General features: G+C 39.7%; 1 protein-coding gene across 4 annotated transcripts in view; it reads left to right on the forward strand.

Annotated features, from left to right (window-relative positions):
• Nucleotides 1–4,841: 4,841 nt before the first annotated feature.
• The window catches only part of kank3 (KN motif and ankyrin repeat domains 3), a 30,292-nt gene continuing 17,283 nt past the window's right edge, over nt 4,842–17,850 (forward strand). For 2 of the 4 annotated variants that reach the window (XM_047587072.1, XM_047587075.1), the window contains exon 1: nt 4,842–4,935. The gene's annotated coding sequence lies outside the window, so the exon portion shown is untranslated. Of the gene's footprint in view, nt 4,936–10,407; nt 10,469–17,850 lie in introns of those variants that run through there. The other 2 variants (XM_047587076.1, XM_047587073.1) reach the window with 2 other exon arrangements.

Consider the following 17,850-nt stretch of genomic DNA (forward strand, 5'->3'; position numbering starts at 1 on the left):
TTCTGTGACAGTTTGTGTTGTTTCTCATAGCAACAGAAACAAAACAGATACTGGACAGTCAGACCACCAGGCTCCAGTAAAACCATTACAGTTTATTAAGGACGTCAAAATGTCACGCGCGTGATGTTTAAACAGATATTTGTGTGACTAACCTCAATACTAATTAATGAGGGTGAGAAGGAGACAAAACAAACTATCTTTAGATTATTTCTCAGTTGTCGCATCAGAAGTTTAATCAGTGTGGATCAAGTTCGACCCCAATAAAGCAAAAAGTGAGTCCATGTAATTTCCTGGGGTCCTTTGGGAAGTTGAGGACACTAAAGAGAAAGTTTGGAGTCATGACGCTGCAGTTACATCACAGACCTTCAACGCTGTGGTGTGCTGGGGCGATGGACCCACAGAGAGGGACGACAAGATTAGACTGGACAAGCTGATAAAGACAAAGAGGGGACGGCCACGTCCTGAGCCGTCCTTTGGACTCAGTGGAGGATGTTGGGTGAGTCAACTCCTCTTGCTCCCCCGTATGTTGGGTTCACATAGTTCCTTCAGTCAGAGATCACTTCACCCTGGGTCCAGGTCGAATGGTTTTAAGAGTCTGTTGTATTTGCTTTTTGTTTCAGTGGACTGGGGTCAGCCTGGTCACCCTGACTGGACTGAGGCTACAAAACAACACAAACAATGTGAAAGAAATGCAAAAAAGAGACCAAAAAGAAAAAGAAAAAACATTGCTAACTGGGTATTTTATGATATTCATATATGTGATGATGTCATAAAATACAGAAAATGGTCAATACAAGATTGATGGATTATATGAAGACGTGAAGGTTGTGGATGATTTGTGTTGTTTTTCCCCCCGAACCCCTTATCTTTTATTTTTATTCATTGTATTTTTTTATTATATTTATTACCCATACCACCTCTGCAGTAACATAAATATAAAATATATATAATCATTATAATCCTGTAATTCCTGTAGCACTTTATTCACTTTCCTCTTACACTCATGTTTATATCCTGTCTTATATCCTATTTTTATGGCCTAGTGTTTTTTTTCTCTATATACTTTGTTTTTTTCTATGTCCTGTTTTTGTTTTTTTTTGTTTTTTGCCAAATTTTCTGAATTTGAAAAGACACAAACTAAGTAGCATAAAAGCAAAGATCCGTCCACATGGGGCAGCTCTGTCTCCCCCACTTTCTGAATTTAATGAGCCTCGGTCTCTCATGATCCTGTTCACTTCTTCACTGGACCACGTTGACCGGGAACACTCATCAAGAGCTGCGGGTTTGGAGATGTTCTGACCAGGTCGTCTGGGTCAAGTTCACTCAGTTCCTTCCTACTTTCCTGCTTCCTGACGACGTAAGGTTCCTCCGACCCACTGACGGGTGCCTTGACAAATCATTTGACCTCACTACTTTACTGTGATCATAATGTTATGGCTGATAGGTGTCTCTAATCAGTATCTCAGGAAATTTACTTATTTATCATTTCATTTATTTTCTGACATTATTATATTATTTTTTGGGGGGTAACAAATGTAAATATTTTTTATCTTTCAGATTCTATTTAACTCTGCTTTAAGCTGCATAATTTATCTTATTTTATTTCTTTCCAGGCACCGGCTATTTCTAAACTTGAGGATCAATAAAGTCCGGCCTTATCTCATCTTCAAAAAAAAAGTTATTAAAGAGCACGTGGACTCTGCAGCTTTGACCATTTTGAGGGATTTGTGCCTTATTAGGAGTGAATGCATGAATGAATGAATGAATGCATGAATGAATGATTATCGATTCAGTGACAGAAAGTATAAAGATGGGAGATGATAAGAGCAGCTTGGGAAGAACTGAAAATCATTACTTGTGCTCGTAAGTGTCCAGAGAGAAAAGCACTGATTCAAGATTAAACTTTTCCAAAGAAAAGGAAGGAAAAGAAGTCCTTGAAACCAGACGAAATAAATTTGGATCAGATGGAGCGGGCGTGTTTGGTGTGGACCTGATCACAGTCACTGTTCTGGCTGTGAAACATGTGGAGCTGATTTGAAGCTGCATGAGCTCCAACAAAACGTGAAGGGGAAATGACTTTTGTAGATTTTTCCATGAATGCAGGTTTGCACGGCCAAATACTGAATCAAAAAAATAAATAAAATAAAAAATTAATCCCAGCATGAGGAAGCTTGGCAGGAGAGGAATTTCCCAACATGACAATGAATGTAAACACACAGCAACAATCACTCTGTGAAGAAGAAGAAAGTGAAGTTGTGACAAAGAAGCATCTGAAAATAATCATGTGTGAAGAATGGCTGAGTCTCCCTCAGCTGGTTTAGGGCCAATCGAGAAAAGTAATACATATTAATAAAAATAAATCAGGGCTTTTTATTAAAAAAATTAAATTTAAAAAAAAATTGGACTTACTTAGGTTGAGGTTTAAGTTTCATGCCCATTGCTTCATTGTAAATCCCTTTAAACAGTTCATGAATAAGATTATGAACTTACATGGAAACAATGTTCCCTGATGTCACAGGCCTTTTTCAGCAGAAAAATGAACGCTGCACATACCAAACAATGGTTCAAAAAGGTTTGTTTGAGAAACACAAAACAAATTCAAGGTGTTGACTTGGCCCCAAAGTTCCTCATATCAAAATCTAATGGAGTATCTGTGGCATGTGCTGAACAAAAACAAGTCCAATCCAACATTTAACCTGGGGGGACTTAAAGCATGTGCTGTTTTTGGTTTCAAATACCACTGAACACCTTCAGACGTCTGGAGTCCATGGCTTGATAGATCAAAGCTCTTTTGGTGGCCAAATGGACCCGTACACAATATTAGGCCGGTGGTCATAATGTTATGGCAGATGGGTGTAATGATGAGTAACTTTAGTCACATCTTTTCACATGAGACTCTTCATCTTGTTGTTTATTTATTAATTTACTACACACACACACACACACACACACACACACACATATATATATATATATGTATATCAACTAAACTATACAATAATGTAAAAAAATTTTATTAATAGTTAAGAGCAAAAATCTGGCGACCTCCTACAAGCTAAAGGGCAACAGCGCCCTCAGCTGCTGGAAGTCAGAAGATGCCGTTTATGTGCATTTTATTACTTCACTTAAAAACTTCAGCGTTTTATGTCTGTTTATTTCATCTCTCAGTGTAACTAACTGAGACATAACTTGTTATGTCCTATAACAAAACAAACAAAACTAAATCAGACTGTAAAACGATTAATGTTATATTACTGCTTATTCTAAAAACGGAATAAAATAGTAAATCGCATAAATGGATGGCATTTGTAGATGTTGTCATATGATTTAACCGTCAGGTCATCAGCATATTTTATTAATTAATTTATGACTCTTCACTTTGGCGCCATTTGACCAAATTAGAGGCTAAGCCCCGCCCCCGTATCGTCACCATCCGCCGTCTGGATCTAGTTTCTGATTGGAGGACGTAGCTGTCTGTCACTGACCTCTTCTAACTGTGATCAGCCGTAAACTCCGAGGGACTGCGTCAAAATATCATCAGTCAACCGGGAATATTTAAAACAGACACGGAGCTGCCTTCAAAATTAAAGCACAGCACAAAGCACAAATGTTTCTCCCAGTATATACTGAAGTGTTTTTATGCTTGTTTTATCTACCTTGAAGGAAACAGCTGATAATCAACAGTGGTATCTAAAACGTGGTTCTTAATGTGGAGTTTTCTTGAAGACATTTTACCATCATCCAAGTTCTTCAGTTCTACTAAACTGCTGCTGCGTACTGGATTAGTAACGGACCCTGGTCATGTGAATTTCAGGTATGCAGATGTTCTTATTTAAAAAGTCTCCCAGCCAGTCATTCAGAGCTGAAGAAACTCCTTGGATGATGAGTATGATAGTGATCATCTGCCATTTCTTCTAGTGTAAATTATGTTATAGTTCCTGTTTATAGTGCACCTACTTTTAATGCACAAATCCGTCTGTATAATATGTTCATAGTACCTCAATCATTGTGTTTACCTTGCTCACTGGTCTCACCTGTACATAGGTTTTCATCTGTTCCTTGCCCTGTACCTGTACATGTGTAACGACAATAAAGTCGAGTTAAATCTAATCTTAAAACGTCTTCAAAAACAAAACAAAACAAACGAGAAAAAAAACAAACAAACAAAAAAAAAACTCAAACAAGTCCAGTCGTCTTTGTTTTACAGTGCCACAACTTGGATGATGGAGAACGTACAAGAAAATTAAACCTGACATGAGGAATATATGACAAGAGTTATTCTTGACATTTTAACAAATCTTTATTGTGTGAAGCTTTAAACTCAAGCACTGAAAAATGCAAAATTTACTTGTGGCATGAAGAAAAGTAAAAAAGGTTGATCTTCTGCCACGTTGGAAATGTTGATGAGTAATGTCTGGATGTTAGAATAATTAATGGAAATAATAACAGTAATAATATTATTATGTGTTTTACAGTGGTCAAAAACAAGTAACAAAGTCCTTTCTAAGACAACAACAAAAAAGAAAGAAAGAGCAAAAATAGACATTGAAATTAATAAATGAAAAAAAGATAAAACAATATTAAAGAGATAGAAAAGCACTTTTGCAGACCAGCCCCCAACGTCAAAAGATTGGTCAAAGCCAAATAAAATATTTGACTGATAAACAATCGGATCTTTTAGTACGTCTGCATATAAATCCGTTTGATGAATGAATGGTTTCTGCTCAACAAAAAAAAATAAATCTTCGGATAAACGTGGAAACTTTATTTTGAAATCCACAAACCGGAAACGCGTTTTCATTTTCGTGTAACTTTACTTTAGGGCCGCAAACAGAGAGGTAGGAGGGTTCTTCCCCCTTCTCCTCCCAAACTTTTCTTACCTTCTCAGAAAGTTATGACAAGTCTCAGTGAGTCTGCAGGGACAGAAGCCACAAGGTAAGAGCAACGCGCCCGGGGCGTCGATTAACGCTTTGATACGCGTCGATTAGTTGATTATCGCCGCACTGATCGAGTCTCAACAAGAAAAGACGAATGATTGTTTTTTAATTTAACGGGAGCTGCCACAAAGTGTCACAAAGAATTATTGATCATATTGAGTTTACAGACAAACTCCACAGTGTTTGATATTTCTTGGCCGCAACATAAATAAGTTTTCTTTTAGAATAAGTTTTAGAAAAGTTGAAGGTTTATTATTTCACAGTTTCAATTCCAACAGTTTTTTTTTTATAACTTTCATTTTCAAAAAAAGAGACTCACATATTATTTAAAATCTCATCTTTGCTTCGATTCGTCTTTTCACTCTCTCTTTTTGAGTTTATCTTCTGCATTTGTTGGTTTCTATTCATTTAAAAAAAAAAAAAAATGCGGATTTTCTACATCTGAAACAACTTCTTTTAAACAATTCTTCCACTGCATTTTTCCTTCAGAAGTCCTAATGTGTCTATAATTCCAAATTGATGACCTTTAAATGTTTTTCAGGTCGTGATTTGTCTCATGAGAAACTCGTTTTGTGATTAGATTTTAATCCTAACAGCTGACATAGCTTTATTTCTGTGGTTGTGTTTTTTCTCTCATTGTCATCCTTCAACATGCAAACGTAAAAAAGTCTAAGTAGTTGGCGTCTTTTAAAAGCAGTTGTTTTCTCAGGCTTTCTCTCGATTTTATAACTTTTTTTACGTTCATCCTGTTCGTGGTCTCTTTTATCTGCTTCGTGCAGCTTTTCTTGTGGAAAGTGCTGCTTTAACTAAAGTAACTTTAAACAGAGGAATTTTTTTTTTCCTCCAAACACTGTTTTGGGTGAGGCTGCTTCATGGGACGGAAATTCCCCCCAACCTCTCCTATTGTCAGAAGTGCTGAACACCCCCCCACCCCTCGGCTGGTCTGTCTCCTGTTTGTTATTATGCTCTGCATCATCTCTTTTCCAGTTATGTCCACATAGTCCAGAAGTGCTGCAGTGACGTTTGAAAGCAGGAAATGATTGAACATTATTGATCAGGCTGTGGTTCCTCTGAATCTATTTAAGTCCTTCGCAGGAGGTGAGACTGTGACGTGTCAGTTTGGTTTGTTTGTAGTGTTTGCGTGAAATGCATTATGGGAAAACGGTGCTGATTAGAGACTAAAAGTGTTCGAGGATGTGCACCGTGAGGAGTGGGTGTCCACTCACGCTCCACCTCTTTGTTATGTGGATTCAGGTATGATGGTTACTGGTGGAAGTGACTTTCTGGCCAAAATGAAAAGGTTTTAGGTCGTTAGATTGTCAACGCTTCAGACTGGGTCATTAAACCATAACAAATGCTTATTGTGACGCACGTCGCTTGTCATTTTCCACGACCTGATGTCCTCAGGACGGAGGTGTCAGGAATGAAAGCCTGAATATTCAGTGGTAAAATAAGCAAAACTGTTTGTGCTTTTATTCTTTTATTTGTATGTTCTATTTTGTGTTGCAATTGCGTCTTTCAGTAAATCATGATGGGATGGGAAGTGGTGACCTCCGCAGATCTTTACTTATTAATGTGAACCCATTAGATTTTTGATGGAGTGGGTTTTCTTCTCAGTTTGTGGAGGCGAGAAAGAGAATTGGCTGAATTGTTTGGGACCAATCATGAGAACAATGTGGAATAAACAGACAGAAGGGAAAGAGACACAGTAAATGTTTGGGGTTTATCGGGATGCAGTGGCCTTTTGGTAAACTTCCTCTTTCTCAAGCGAAACAGAATGTGAACTTTTTGCCTTCGTTGATAAATAACTGATTCAGGTCACAGCGTTTCTTAAACTGATGAATGAGGAGCCGACCGTGACGCAGGTGACGAGCAGATCCTCGAGCTAAAATCATCCTCTGAATTTGTGTTAAGCCCTTAACAACTTTCTGGTGGTCTCTTAGGGGAAACTGTCTTCCTGCAACAGGACCCTGGGGTTTGACTTACTGCGGCTGCCTCAAAAATAGCCTGTCTGTAAGTGTATTTAGAGGTGTCAAAAGGTCAGCGTCACACATTGACACTCACTTTTCCTTTTTTCCCCCTCTTTTTTCTTTTTATTAAACTCTGCCTTCCTTATAAAAGTGTTCTCCTTTTATTTTTAAAACGTCAGAGCTGACGGAGTGCACTTTATTAAATTCATTTAAATTTGTTCTTCATGAGTCCTGCTAGCTGTATTATTTTTAGCTGTATTACAAGTGGTTTTAATTTTAGCAAGACTGCAAGTTACTCGGTGACATGATGCAGTGAGGAAAGAGAGAGCTAGACAGGACTAAAAATAAATAAATAAATAAATAAAACACTTTAGAAAACATCCAGGTCACATCTTTGTTGTGGTACTTCTCACTGATAAATAATATTCATCTTCACTTGCTGCGAATGCGATTTTCAAGGTGATTTAAATCCAGACTTCAAAGTTATCAGTTCTCATTTGTTCTGTAATCCTCACTCGTTGAGCGCTCTCACCCGACAAACATTCAAGCTGTTTGATTAAATCAACCAAGTTGTTAGTGTAGGAACCTCTATCGTCTGTGCCGCTCATCAAATCCTCCCTGCCGTTCTGCAGCCTTTTGCTCTCTTTCTTCCTTTGAGATAGAAAATAGAAGATGAATTCATACTTGCATCTGGGTACAGCACATTGCACGTGCAACGTATACTTAGCACGAGACAAACAAGTGCGAAGAGTAAATGACGCCGGGCGATGCATGATGCATGGGGGAATATAGAGGATAAAAAGGATTTAAAGAGCTTTCACAGAATTAATTATAGAACTCATAAAGTTATAAGAATAAACAGAGAGCACAGACTTGGAAAACTATTTCAGTGATGATAAACACTTGTTTTCTCCTGGTTTCCATTTGACAGTTTAATTGGTTTAGAGAAACTCAAAACTTGGAAGTAAATAGTGTAAATTTAGTGGAATAGTTTATATGAACACGGGTTGTGTGAAGCATTTTGTTGCCGTCGTTGCTGAGTTGCTTGGTGGACAACGCAGACATTGGGTTTTGGGAATAAAATGGTTTATTTTTTTGCTGTTCGTTGTTTTGAGACAACAATGACTCTCATCATGGATCCTCATTCAAAAGATGTGGCAACTCTTACTGCGGCTGTGAGATTGTTGCCGTCTTGTTTTTTTTTGTGTTGAAGATGTTTTTGCACTTGGCATGCAAGGAATTGCTCATTCAGATCCAATGAGTTTAAGTCTGCAGCTGTCAACAAACACAGAGACCATGAATTGTCAAGCTTTGACACTAATAATGGACATTAGTTTAAGAGCTAATCTTAAGGAAATACTTTGTTAATTCTTGTATCCATACACTTTTCTACTCTGAAGCTCACTCCAGTTTGGTTTTCCCCCTTTTAAAGCTCAAGTATTTTGTTTTTCCTCTGAAGCAACAATTAGTTTTAAGTGCAGTGAACCTGATAGCTGGAGGCTTTCATCACAATTAGCAGGCACCTAAGCTTTGGAAGTGGAAGTTGCCACTTTCTGCTTCATGCCAGATTCCTTGATTAACCCTTTACAGGGCACTCGTTGAAATACTTGGAAATTCTGATTTTCAACCCCAGAGTATCACTGTAGGTCATAAGAGGACTTTTTTTGTGTCAACATTAGACAATGTTAGGCCACTTCTTCCTGGTACCTAATAAAGCATTTACACTCATTGTTCATGCAGATGTGGACCTTGTAGACCACATTAGACCTGAGATCTTCTCTGATTGGCTGAATGAAAACCACATGCTTCTAAACCTGAAAAAAACTAAAAATGTGTGCAGAAGTGAACATATATGGTTCCTCGCCCCATAAAGGGTTAAACTCATGAAAAAACAAGTTGTTCATCTGTCAACATGTATTTGCACCCAAATTAACCCAAGTCAAACTAAATAATTTCGAAGGTGAACCTTGGTTTTACCATGGGGTGTAAAGTTTCTGTGACTTTTAGACATTTACAGGAAACAGAAGCAGCTCTGTTGCTCATAATTTTATTTGCCTCAATAGTCTCGGGATCATGAGTCATTTACTTAAAAAAAATTCTAGAGATTAGTTTTGGAGCCAACTGTACGCAGATTGAGTTTGAATTATATTGTTATCTGGAGATACTGCATGGGTTTAAAGCCTCGCGTGGCGACAGATTCATGGTTTTACCGATATGTAACTGAATCAAGTAATCATGAAGAATTTTATCGTCGGGCCACGTGTCTCCTCACTACGTTTTAAATGAATCCAATCAGTTTGGATCAGTTTGCTTTTGACATCGTATAATGCTGCTCAGCTACTGGACAGATTAATGAGTGATAGGAAGCAGTCATGTTGGATGCCAGCTCAACACAATTATCTAGACAAAATTATGAGGTAGAATAGTAACGAGGTAAAATGGATTTGACGACCTAGAACACCTTTTTCTGATTAAACATTAGCTTGTTTTGGTCATTTTAATTTGTTTTAGATAATGACATAATTAGGGTGAGTGGTGACCTCAAACAACAGACCACCCTTGCTCTGCAGTTTCATTTACTGATTGCTGCGTTAGCCAAAGGTCGTCTGTGGTCACTGCTCGCCTAAAGCCCTGCTCCTCTTATCTCGGACTGAGAGTTAACGCACATTCTTTTACAGAGGGCAGTTCAAGATAAGATCGTAAATGGTTATCTTGCAGATATCTTAAACGCAAATCTTTATTCAACAAAAATAAAAGACCTTTACAGCTTGTTTGTGGCTCGGAAATGTTCAATGTTTTCATTTAAAACTGCTGCGCGGTGTAGTTTTTTTATCAAAACGTATTAGACCCCCCGTGATGACAAGCACAGGATTTGTGAAGCTCAGTTTGGGTGGTTTTGACCGTCGCCATCTTGGAAGTGTTTGTCTCAAAGAAACACCCAACTGTCACTCAAAGTGGCCACGCCCTAAATGCGTAACTTATAGGTGGTCATTTGAAGAACTGCATTTCTTCTTTTTGTTTGTTGCTCTTATGTTTTGGAAAGCTCAGGAAGTTGATTCAGGCTGCAGTAAATGGTTCGTTTTATCTGAGACCACATTCAGCTGCAGATATACAAACATTAGCTACAACAGAACTATGATTCCCAAACAGGGGAGAAACTCTTGGACTTTAGTTTATTTGAGAGAACAGAAATTTGAGAAGCTTGCCCTGAGTTAGTGATTGGAACTAAATGAAAGCTAGTTGGCAAAAAACTTTTCATACTATTTCACGTAAGGCATAACTGGTGGAAACAGACAATTAAAAGCAACAAGTAGCTGATAATATTGGAGTATAATATTAAATAAACAGATAAATAGATACGCTACGTAGCATCTATAAATTATGTATAGGGAATAGCAATATTGACTTTATATGAAGTCAGTTTGACGCTCCTCCCTCTGCTATCTCTGCTGCCTGAGAAACACTGATTCAAAAACAGGCTAAAAATATCCGAGTCGACTCAAGAACCGTGAGTGCAGCGCTGGGAAAGCGGCACTGATCAGACTCCGCATCGACATCAGGGTGAGAAAACGGCATACCTCTCTGCGTCTGGTAAATTTGTTTACGTGACCAGACACTGAGCATCTTCTTTGCTTTGTAATAATTGACTGTAAAAGCTTTTTTGGCCGGTGGGATGGTTAAAATGGCAGACTGGTTTTTACTGTTGTGGCTCGGGCAACAAAAAGGTCAGATTTTCTAAAAGGAAAAACAAACCACAGCTACTTTTGGAAACACTTACTGCATGATCTGTGATGCCACCAAATCCTTTGGACCCAATTCCCATTTTTCTTTCTAGCAAATCTATCAAACCATGAACATTTGGTTTGACAGGGGAATGCAACAGGAGAAAAGTTGGTAACTGCTCTGCTTTCGCCTTGAGACCGGACTCTCTGTCTCGGGTTTAGAATCTGAAGCCTTAGAAACGTCTCTTAAGTTGAAGTGAGAGCGACGACTTCAGTTTCAGTCTCCAGACAGGAGGCTGTTTTTACCTAAGCCACAGCAGCACAGAGGTCACCTCTGTTCACCGGCTCATAATGGAACAAACGTTGTTTGTGTTTAGCTCTGAGGTGCTGGTGGAAATGACTCCTGCCCTATGAAGTCACATAAAAAGACTTAACAAGGCTGCGACACTACACGTTCAGTTCCTTCTACAAATGATAAAACAAGCCTTTATATCCTGTTTCGACACTTCAGCTTTGTTTTCTGTTACTTTTAATCTCTTTACATTTCACTTCAACCTCTGTGCTTAATAAGTTCGTTTAAAATGAAATAACTTTTTTTTTATTGATCCTTAGTAAAAGTAATTGCTCTTCTTCTGAACAACTAGATGAGCTAGAAATAGAAACTGATCCTCCAAACAAAACGCACCATGAACACATTAAAGAATATTTTTCTTTGCAGTTTGTGTCCAGACTAAAGCTCAGTTTATACATCTGTAACGGATCTATTCAGGGCCTACATCATAGTCTATGCTGCTGTAAGCTTTAACACCGGAGTTTCTCTGTGTACTTTCACACAACAGCGACTGGAAGGGAGCGGCTCATGATGGAGCTAATAAATGCAACATTTAGTGAGATAACAGAAAAGAGAGAAGATGTCTGAATAGATGGTGTGTAGGAGCCAGAAGCTTTCTTCAATCACAGTTGAAGTCTGTCACCACGACTTTGATATATGAGCAGAATACATCATATTTTGATCTCCATCCAGACTCCAGAGATAGTCCAAAATTGAGCTTTTCTTCTTTCTTTCTTTCTTTTTTTTTTTTAAAGAAAAGATCTACGATTAAGAAAAAGCAAGGCCAACAAACACTGCTGCAACAGGCCAATTTGACTCAAAGAATGTAATTTACAAGCCCTGAATCCCTGACCATGTTCCTCGTTAATAAAATAATAAGAGTATCTCATGTTATGTTAGTGAGTTTTCTGCAGGCGTAAAAGGTAAAACACTAGGAGGTCAAGATATAAATTAAAGACCTGATGAGTTAAAGAAATAAAAAGACAAAAAAATAATGTCCTACTGATTTTAGATGAACCCCAACACAATTTTTACAAAACCAAGCAAGTTAAGGTTGCTCATATTGACCACAGACTGTATAAAGATGAGCAGGTCCTCTAGAGTGAAGCCAAAGCAAGCACAGCTCCCCCTGGTGTCTGGCTGCAGTATAGCTCATAAGCTCCACCTCCTTAATGTTAGTGGATGAGACTTGGGCTAAACTAAAAGACTAAAATACACATCAAATAATTTTTATATGTGTGTGTGTGTATATATATATATATATATATATATATATATATACATACATATATATGTATATAATGTGGATGCATGTGTCAAGTTTTGTTTTAGTTTTTTGACACTATAGGAATAGGATGTGAAAAAATGGCAACCACCAGTTGCCATGCCAGTGTAGTATTAATGAAATTAATGAAACAAAAATATGAGTGAGTGTGAAGGAAATGTTGGCGAGTTGTCAATATCGCAGCTCCAAGTGGCTCCACTCTTGGACTGAACAGATTAGACTGTCCAAGTACACTCTGGAAAATGGTGTCAGTATGACCAATGCAAGGAAGTGGCGAGACGTTGTCCATATTTATAGTCTATGGTACTGACTTATAACCTGTCTCTAAAGTGTTAATTAATGGCTTAATAACCGTCAATAAAGCAGAATTAGTGCAGAGAACAGCAGAGTAATACTGAGTGAAAATATAAGGATAGATTCGCCAGCAGAATGTCGATATGTTAAATTACATTTTGTAAAGCCTGGCAGACATCAAAACGTATTTAAGTGAGACAACAGGAGCAATGGCTGGGCCAGATCTGGGGAGCTAACTGAATCACTGCATTACGGAAAACTGAATTAGAGCCCACAAACATGTATTTTCCAGCACCATGGAGATGAAGGTGTGCTCTCAGGGGCTCCAGGAGACATTTCAGAGACCTCTGCCTTGTCATTACCTCGACCCTCGCCATCAAACAGACACAGAACTAGTATAATTTCCAGCAGTGAAGGAAGTAACATGATAGAAGACGCATATTTCAGTTGTTTCTGGGCATAAAACAGCAGAGGCTGACATCTGGTCTTGTTCTGTAGTTATGAGAATCAAACATCTGGAGGCTCGAACAGCTACTGTTGTGAAGGAGACAAATGGGTCAGAATGGCTGCTTCAAGACAAATCTGAGGAGCAGATATCTAGGTCAGCCTGGGAAAAAGACTTTCTGAAGATGTTTTTTGTTATTTGCTTGGCTTAAAAACAAAGGGAGCTGAAGTAGGGAAGGGAACAAGATAATGAGAGAAAGCTGGAGAGTTTAGATAGAAATATAAACGTCTACAAAGGTTTGTCGTGTTGGGGGAGAGGTTCCTCTCAGAGGAAACAAGGTGCGTTTGGTCCAAATGCCAACGTGATGTCAGAGTTGGAAACTGGCTAATTGGCAAAAACTCGATTTGTGAATGCTGCTTTGTTTTAGGGAGGGACTCTTAGCTCTTTGAATGGATGTCGTGACTGAGAGGGGTTCAAGAAGCCCTTTAAGCTGTCAATACCAACATCATTATTTACTGAAAGAAAGCCCTAACATTCATAAAGAAAAAAGTTCTGGTCCAATTTCCAAAGAAAGGCACACTGTTACTCATGTCTCTACCTGATGGAAAAACCTGTACTTTTTTTTCTTAAACTATACCAGCTTACGTTAGACCAAACTAGAACATGGTTGAATTTGCTGGATTAACGTGATGGTGTGTCAGCGTCATTCTGTAATTGGTGTATAACACTAGTCAGCAACAGTCTCAAAGCTGAAACAAAGGCAGCTGGACCTGTGGAGTGTCTTGAAGATGCTTCTTCAGACAGATGGAGGACATTTAAGGCGGCTGTTATCTTCCACAGGAGTGACTGACCAACAAAGATCACCTTAAAAGTAAGATATGTAACCACCCAAAAGGTCCCATGGTAACTTCTAAACAACTAAAGGCCTCTCTGTCATGTTGGCTGGTGTTAATGTTTATGAATCCATCATCAGGAAAACTCTGAACAATCCCGGTGTCCATGCCAGAGTGACAAGGACAAGGCCACAGCTCTCCAAAAAGAACACATCTGCACATCTGCAGTTTGCTAAACATCACGTGGGGAAGCCAGAAGACTGCTGGGAACATGCCTCGCGGACAGATAAGACCAAAGTAGAATTATTTGGTTCAAATTAAAATGTCTCATGTCTGGAGATGAAACAACACTTCAGTCTAGTGTCAGAACCTCATCCCGTCCATGAAACATGGAGGCGGTAAAGTCCTTGTATGGGCCTGTTTGACTACATCTGGGCCAGGACGACGGAGAAATGAGTTCATCAGCATATTCTTAAAGAATGGATCCAATAGAAAGAAAGCAGTTCATGTAAGGAAACCCAAGAACATGAGACTGAATCAAAAGCTATCAGAGCTCTGGCTGCGGTGGCCGAAAGAAGTAGATGTTCCCAGCTTCACCTGAGACACAAGACACTTCTGTTTGTCTCTGGACCTGTGGTGAAGATCTGATGCAGAACCATGAATATGGTTGGAGATGTTGACGAGCATGTAGTAGTCATCGTCATTAGTTGTGCCTTTCTCACACTAATGTCAATGTGTTTGCTGAAAGCTTTTTGGAAACCCTAAAGCGACAGGATGTGCTGACGCTTTCCAGATTGATGAGGTCTGAGTGGGACTTGTCTCTAAAAGTCATCGCTCTTTGTCTGCATGCTTCATTCAGACGATTCTCCGCAGCTTCACATCCACCGTGGGAGCTGCTACAACTCCAAGCTCTTCATCTTAAAACTCCCCGCGTGTCGGACTTCCCCCGCGACTTTATTGAATTCACTTTGTGACATTTTGAACCTGGACACAGTTTGGAAAAGGCAAGGAGCACGAGTGGGGGGGAGGAGAGGGGGAGCGACTGTTGGAGAAAACAAGGAGGCCTCAGAAAACGTCTCGAAAACAACGTCGCCACCAAAGAAGCATAATGCCTCATTGTGGAGGCTGAATGTGCCTGATTGTGTTTGCTGGAGGATCTGGAAGGAAGAGGGAGGGGAGCCAGGACGCATGTGATGTTTGAAGTCGACGTGATCGCGATAAAGACATTTTTTATTTTTATTTTGTCTGTATACGGCGAGAAAGACACTTCACCGACGTGACGTCAGTCCGTGATTTATGGCGAAGGTGTCTGGCGACAGGAAGTGACACGTGGTGTCATGTATATAGAGGTGAACGCGTGTGAGCTTCAGTGCGCACAAACACTTAAACGCTCAAGTGCTCGCCAAATGTGATAACGTGTTATCTAACCTCAACTGTGTGATGCATCATGTGATGTCGGACTCTGTGCTGTTGTTGGCTGTAGGATGCCCGTGTGTGCGTGTGTGTGTGCGCCGCAGTATTTGTTCAGCTCTCTGTTTTCGCTTGTCTTCTCGTCAGTGTTTTCCTGCTGCCTTCAGGAAGCAGCTTTCGGGACGGCTCGATGGGTTTCCTGGCAGGACCCTCCTCCCACCAGTTCCTACTGGGAGACAATGGGAGGTCTCCCACGGGTGCATAGAAAAGTGTGTATGTGTGTGTGCTGATAGAGGGGGGGATTTATTGAGGGAGTAGTGGGCTTCCCTTCAGGAAACTGCAGATTTATCCCAGTGCAGAGAGGCCCTTCAGTGTGTGTTTGTATTTTAGTGTCAGCCAAAATGTCCTCACGAGGATGAAGACATGAAAGAGAGAAATCTCTTTGGCTGTAAAAGAGATTAAGTCCAGGATTAGCCGCTGGTTTGAGATTAACTGGGATTAGAATTAAAAACTAACATTTGCACTGAGACAGTTTTCCGTCGAATTAAAAGTCTGAATTCGTTCTTGACCCTGGAAACAACGATTTAAGAAAACGTTCAACGTCCAAGTTTGACTGCTGGTTTTAAGGATGCACTTTGTTTTTTTGACTTTAGTAGCTTCTCTTTGGCTGAAGATCACAATCAAAAACTCCTCTAGGGCTGCAACCAGTGCTTTCATTATTGTTAATTTATGAGTCTAGTGCTCCTCCGCTGCAGACACATTTGTTTAAATCATTTAAACGCCCGTCACTAAATCACGAATCAGTTCCTGGTTATTAAGAAAAATCGAATAAAATACCCTCCTGTTGCTTTCAAAAGAGATTTTTGGACGACCATTTACAGTCTCGTCACGTTGAACCTAAAATATGTGCCATAGAAGAAAATAATGGTTAATTGTACTGTAAACAAGTGTTGATTTATGCATGCCAAATTAAATCCCAACCCAAAACACAGCACAAGATTTGGATAATTGCAGTGAACATTCCTCAGCGGGATAGTAATCCGAGTGTATGTGTGCATGGTATGCATATAGGCGCGGACATGCCTGTGTTTGTGGTTGGTATTGGTTTCTATGTGTGTGTCCAGATTTCTGAATGGGTTTTTTCTCATGTAAAACAGATTGTAAACGTTGCTGTCGGGGAGAGGATGTTGGCTTTCACTGCCTCCCCTCCCCTCGTCAGTCAGGACGGCCTCCCTTCTTGAGAAAAGGGTGGCGTTGAGGATGAAGTCACCGCTTCGAGCCCGGGTCCAGCACAAAGTTTCCTTTTTCATGAACTGAGCTGAATGCAGGACAACCCAATGTTCTCCTCTTCTTTAATGACCGAGTCCATGAGTCGGAGCAGGGTACGTCCCCACCCCGGCGTCACATGTTCCTGCTCAGAGCGAGGGGGGAAAAAATGCATCAATAACTCACCACGTTTTGGGAAACATTTTTTCTGATAGAATTAAATGCTCCTAATTCAGTTTGCTGTGATCCAACTGTTTCTGGCATTTCGTTTACACTGTAGGTATGAAGCCTGATGTGAACCTCTCTCCCGAAATGTATTTGAAGTAAACTTCGTTGCGGCGCAGATCGCAAGGGTTGAGGCTGGTCCGAAAGGCATTTCACATCTCCATGTTTGGACAAGCAGAGAAAATTCTCCTTCTGCTTCCTACAAACAATCTTCTCAGATGTTTTCAGTTTATTGTTTATTATTCGCTCCAACTCCGACATGAGCCACTAACTGAGTCTTAGCTGTGTGTAGGTACACAAAGAGACTGGACGCGGCTAGTAACGTTTTAGCAGCGGAAATGCAGAGCGATGCAGACGCAGCAGCACGCAGGTGTCAATGCTCACTGAGCCGATCCCTTGTGGGAGAATAAACCAAGGTTTATAGAGCCGTCAAACGGGACTTGTTAGCCTGTGGTTGCGGCAACGCGTACACAACGTGTGAACACGAACTCTATCGGAAACGTGTGCTTACAAGGCTGCGAATGCAACAGGAGGGACTCACTAAACAAGTAAACAATCCATCTGAAGACCGCATTGATGTACACTACAGGCCAAAAGTTTGGAAGCAACTTCAAGTTTGTGTTCACAATGTCTTTAAAAAAAAAAAACAGCATGAGTTCTATGTATTTACTGCATGATCAGACTTTGCTTTTATAGATATGAACAATTTTCCTCAATTTACCTTCAGGTGTAGATTAATGTTACCAGACCATTGCTGAATAAATGTCAGCAAAACAAAAGAAGGGCTTAGTTTTAGGGTCGAGAAGATTTGCAATAGTCACTACTTCAGTGCAAAAGTAATAAAACAAAAAAACAAAAACAAATCTTCAGCTTTTGAGAGTCTGAGTACAAATGTCCCTTGTGGAGCGAATGCCTCGTATATGCCACGCTGCTGTTAAAGCCAGAAGAGGTAACTTTGGAGAAAGCAAAGTCTACACAAGGAAAACTCCTATACCTGATAATTACAGTGAAAAATGTCTTCTGATAAGTGACTCTTTATATAATAGTCATGTTTATTTTACTGAAGTACCAATGAAACTATGGTCTTTTATGTACAAATTTGATGCCCGTAGTGTAGCTGTGCTGTTTTCTT

This window comes from Mugil cephalus, chromosome 6 (assembly GCF_022458985.1).
Source record: "Mugil cephalus isolate CIBA_MC_2020 chromosome 6, CIBA_Mcephalus_1.1, whole genome shotgun sequence".
Taxonomy (NCBI): Eukaryota; Metazoa; Chordata; class Actinopteri; order Mugiliformes; family Mugilidae; genus Mugil; species Mugil cephalus.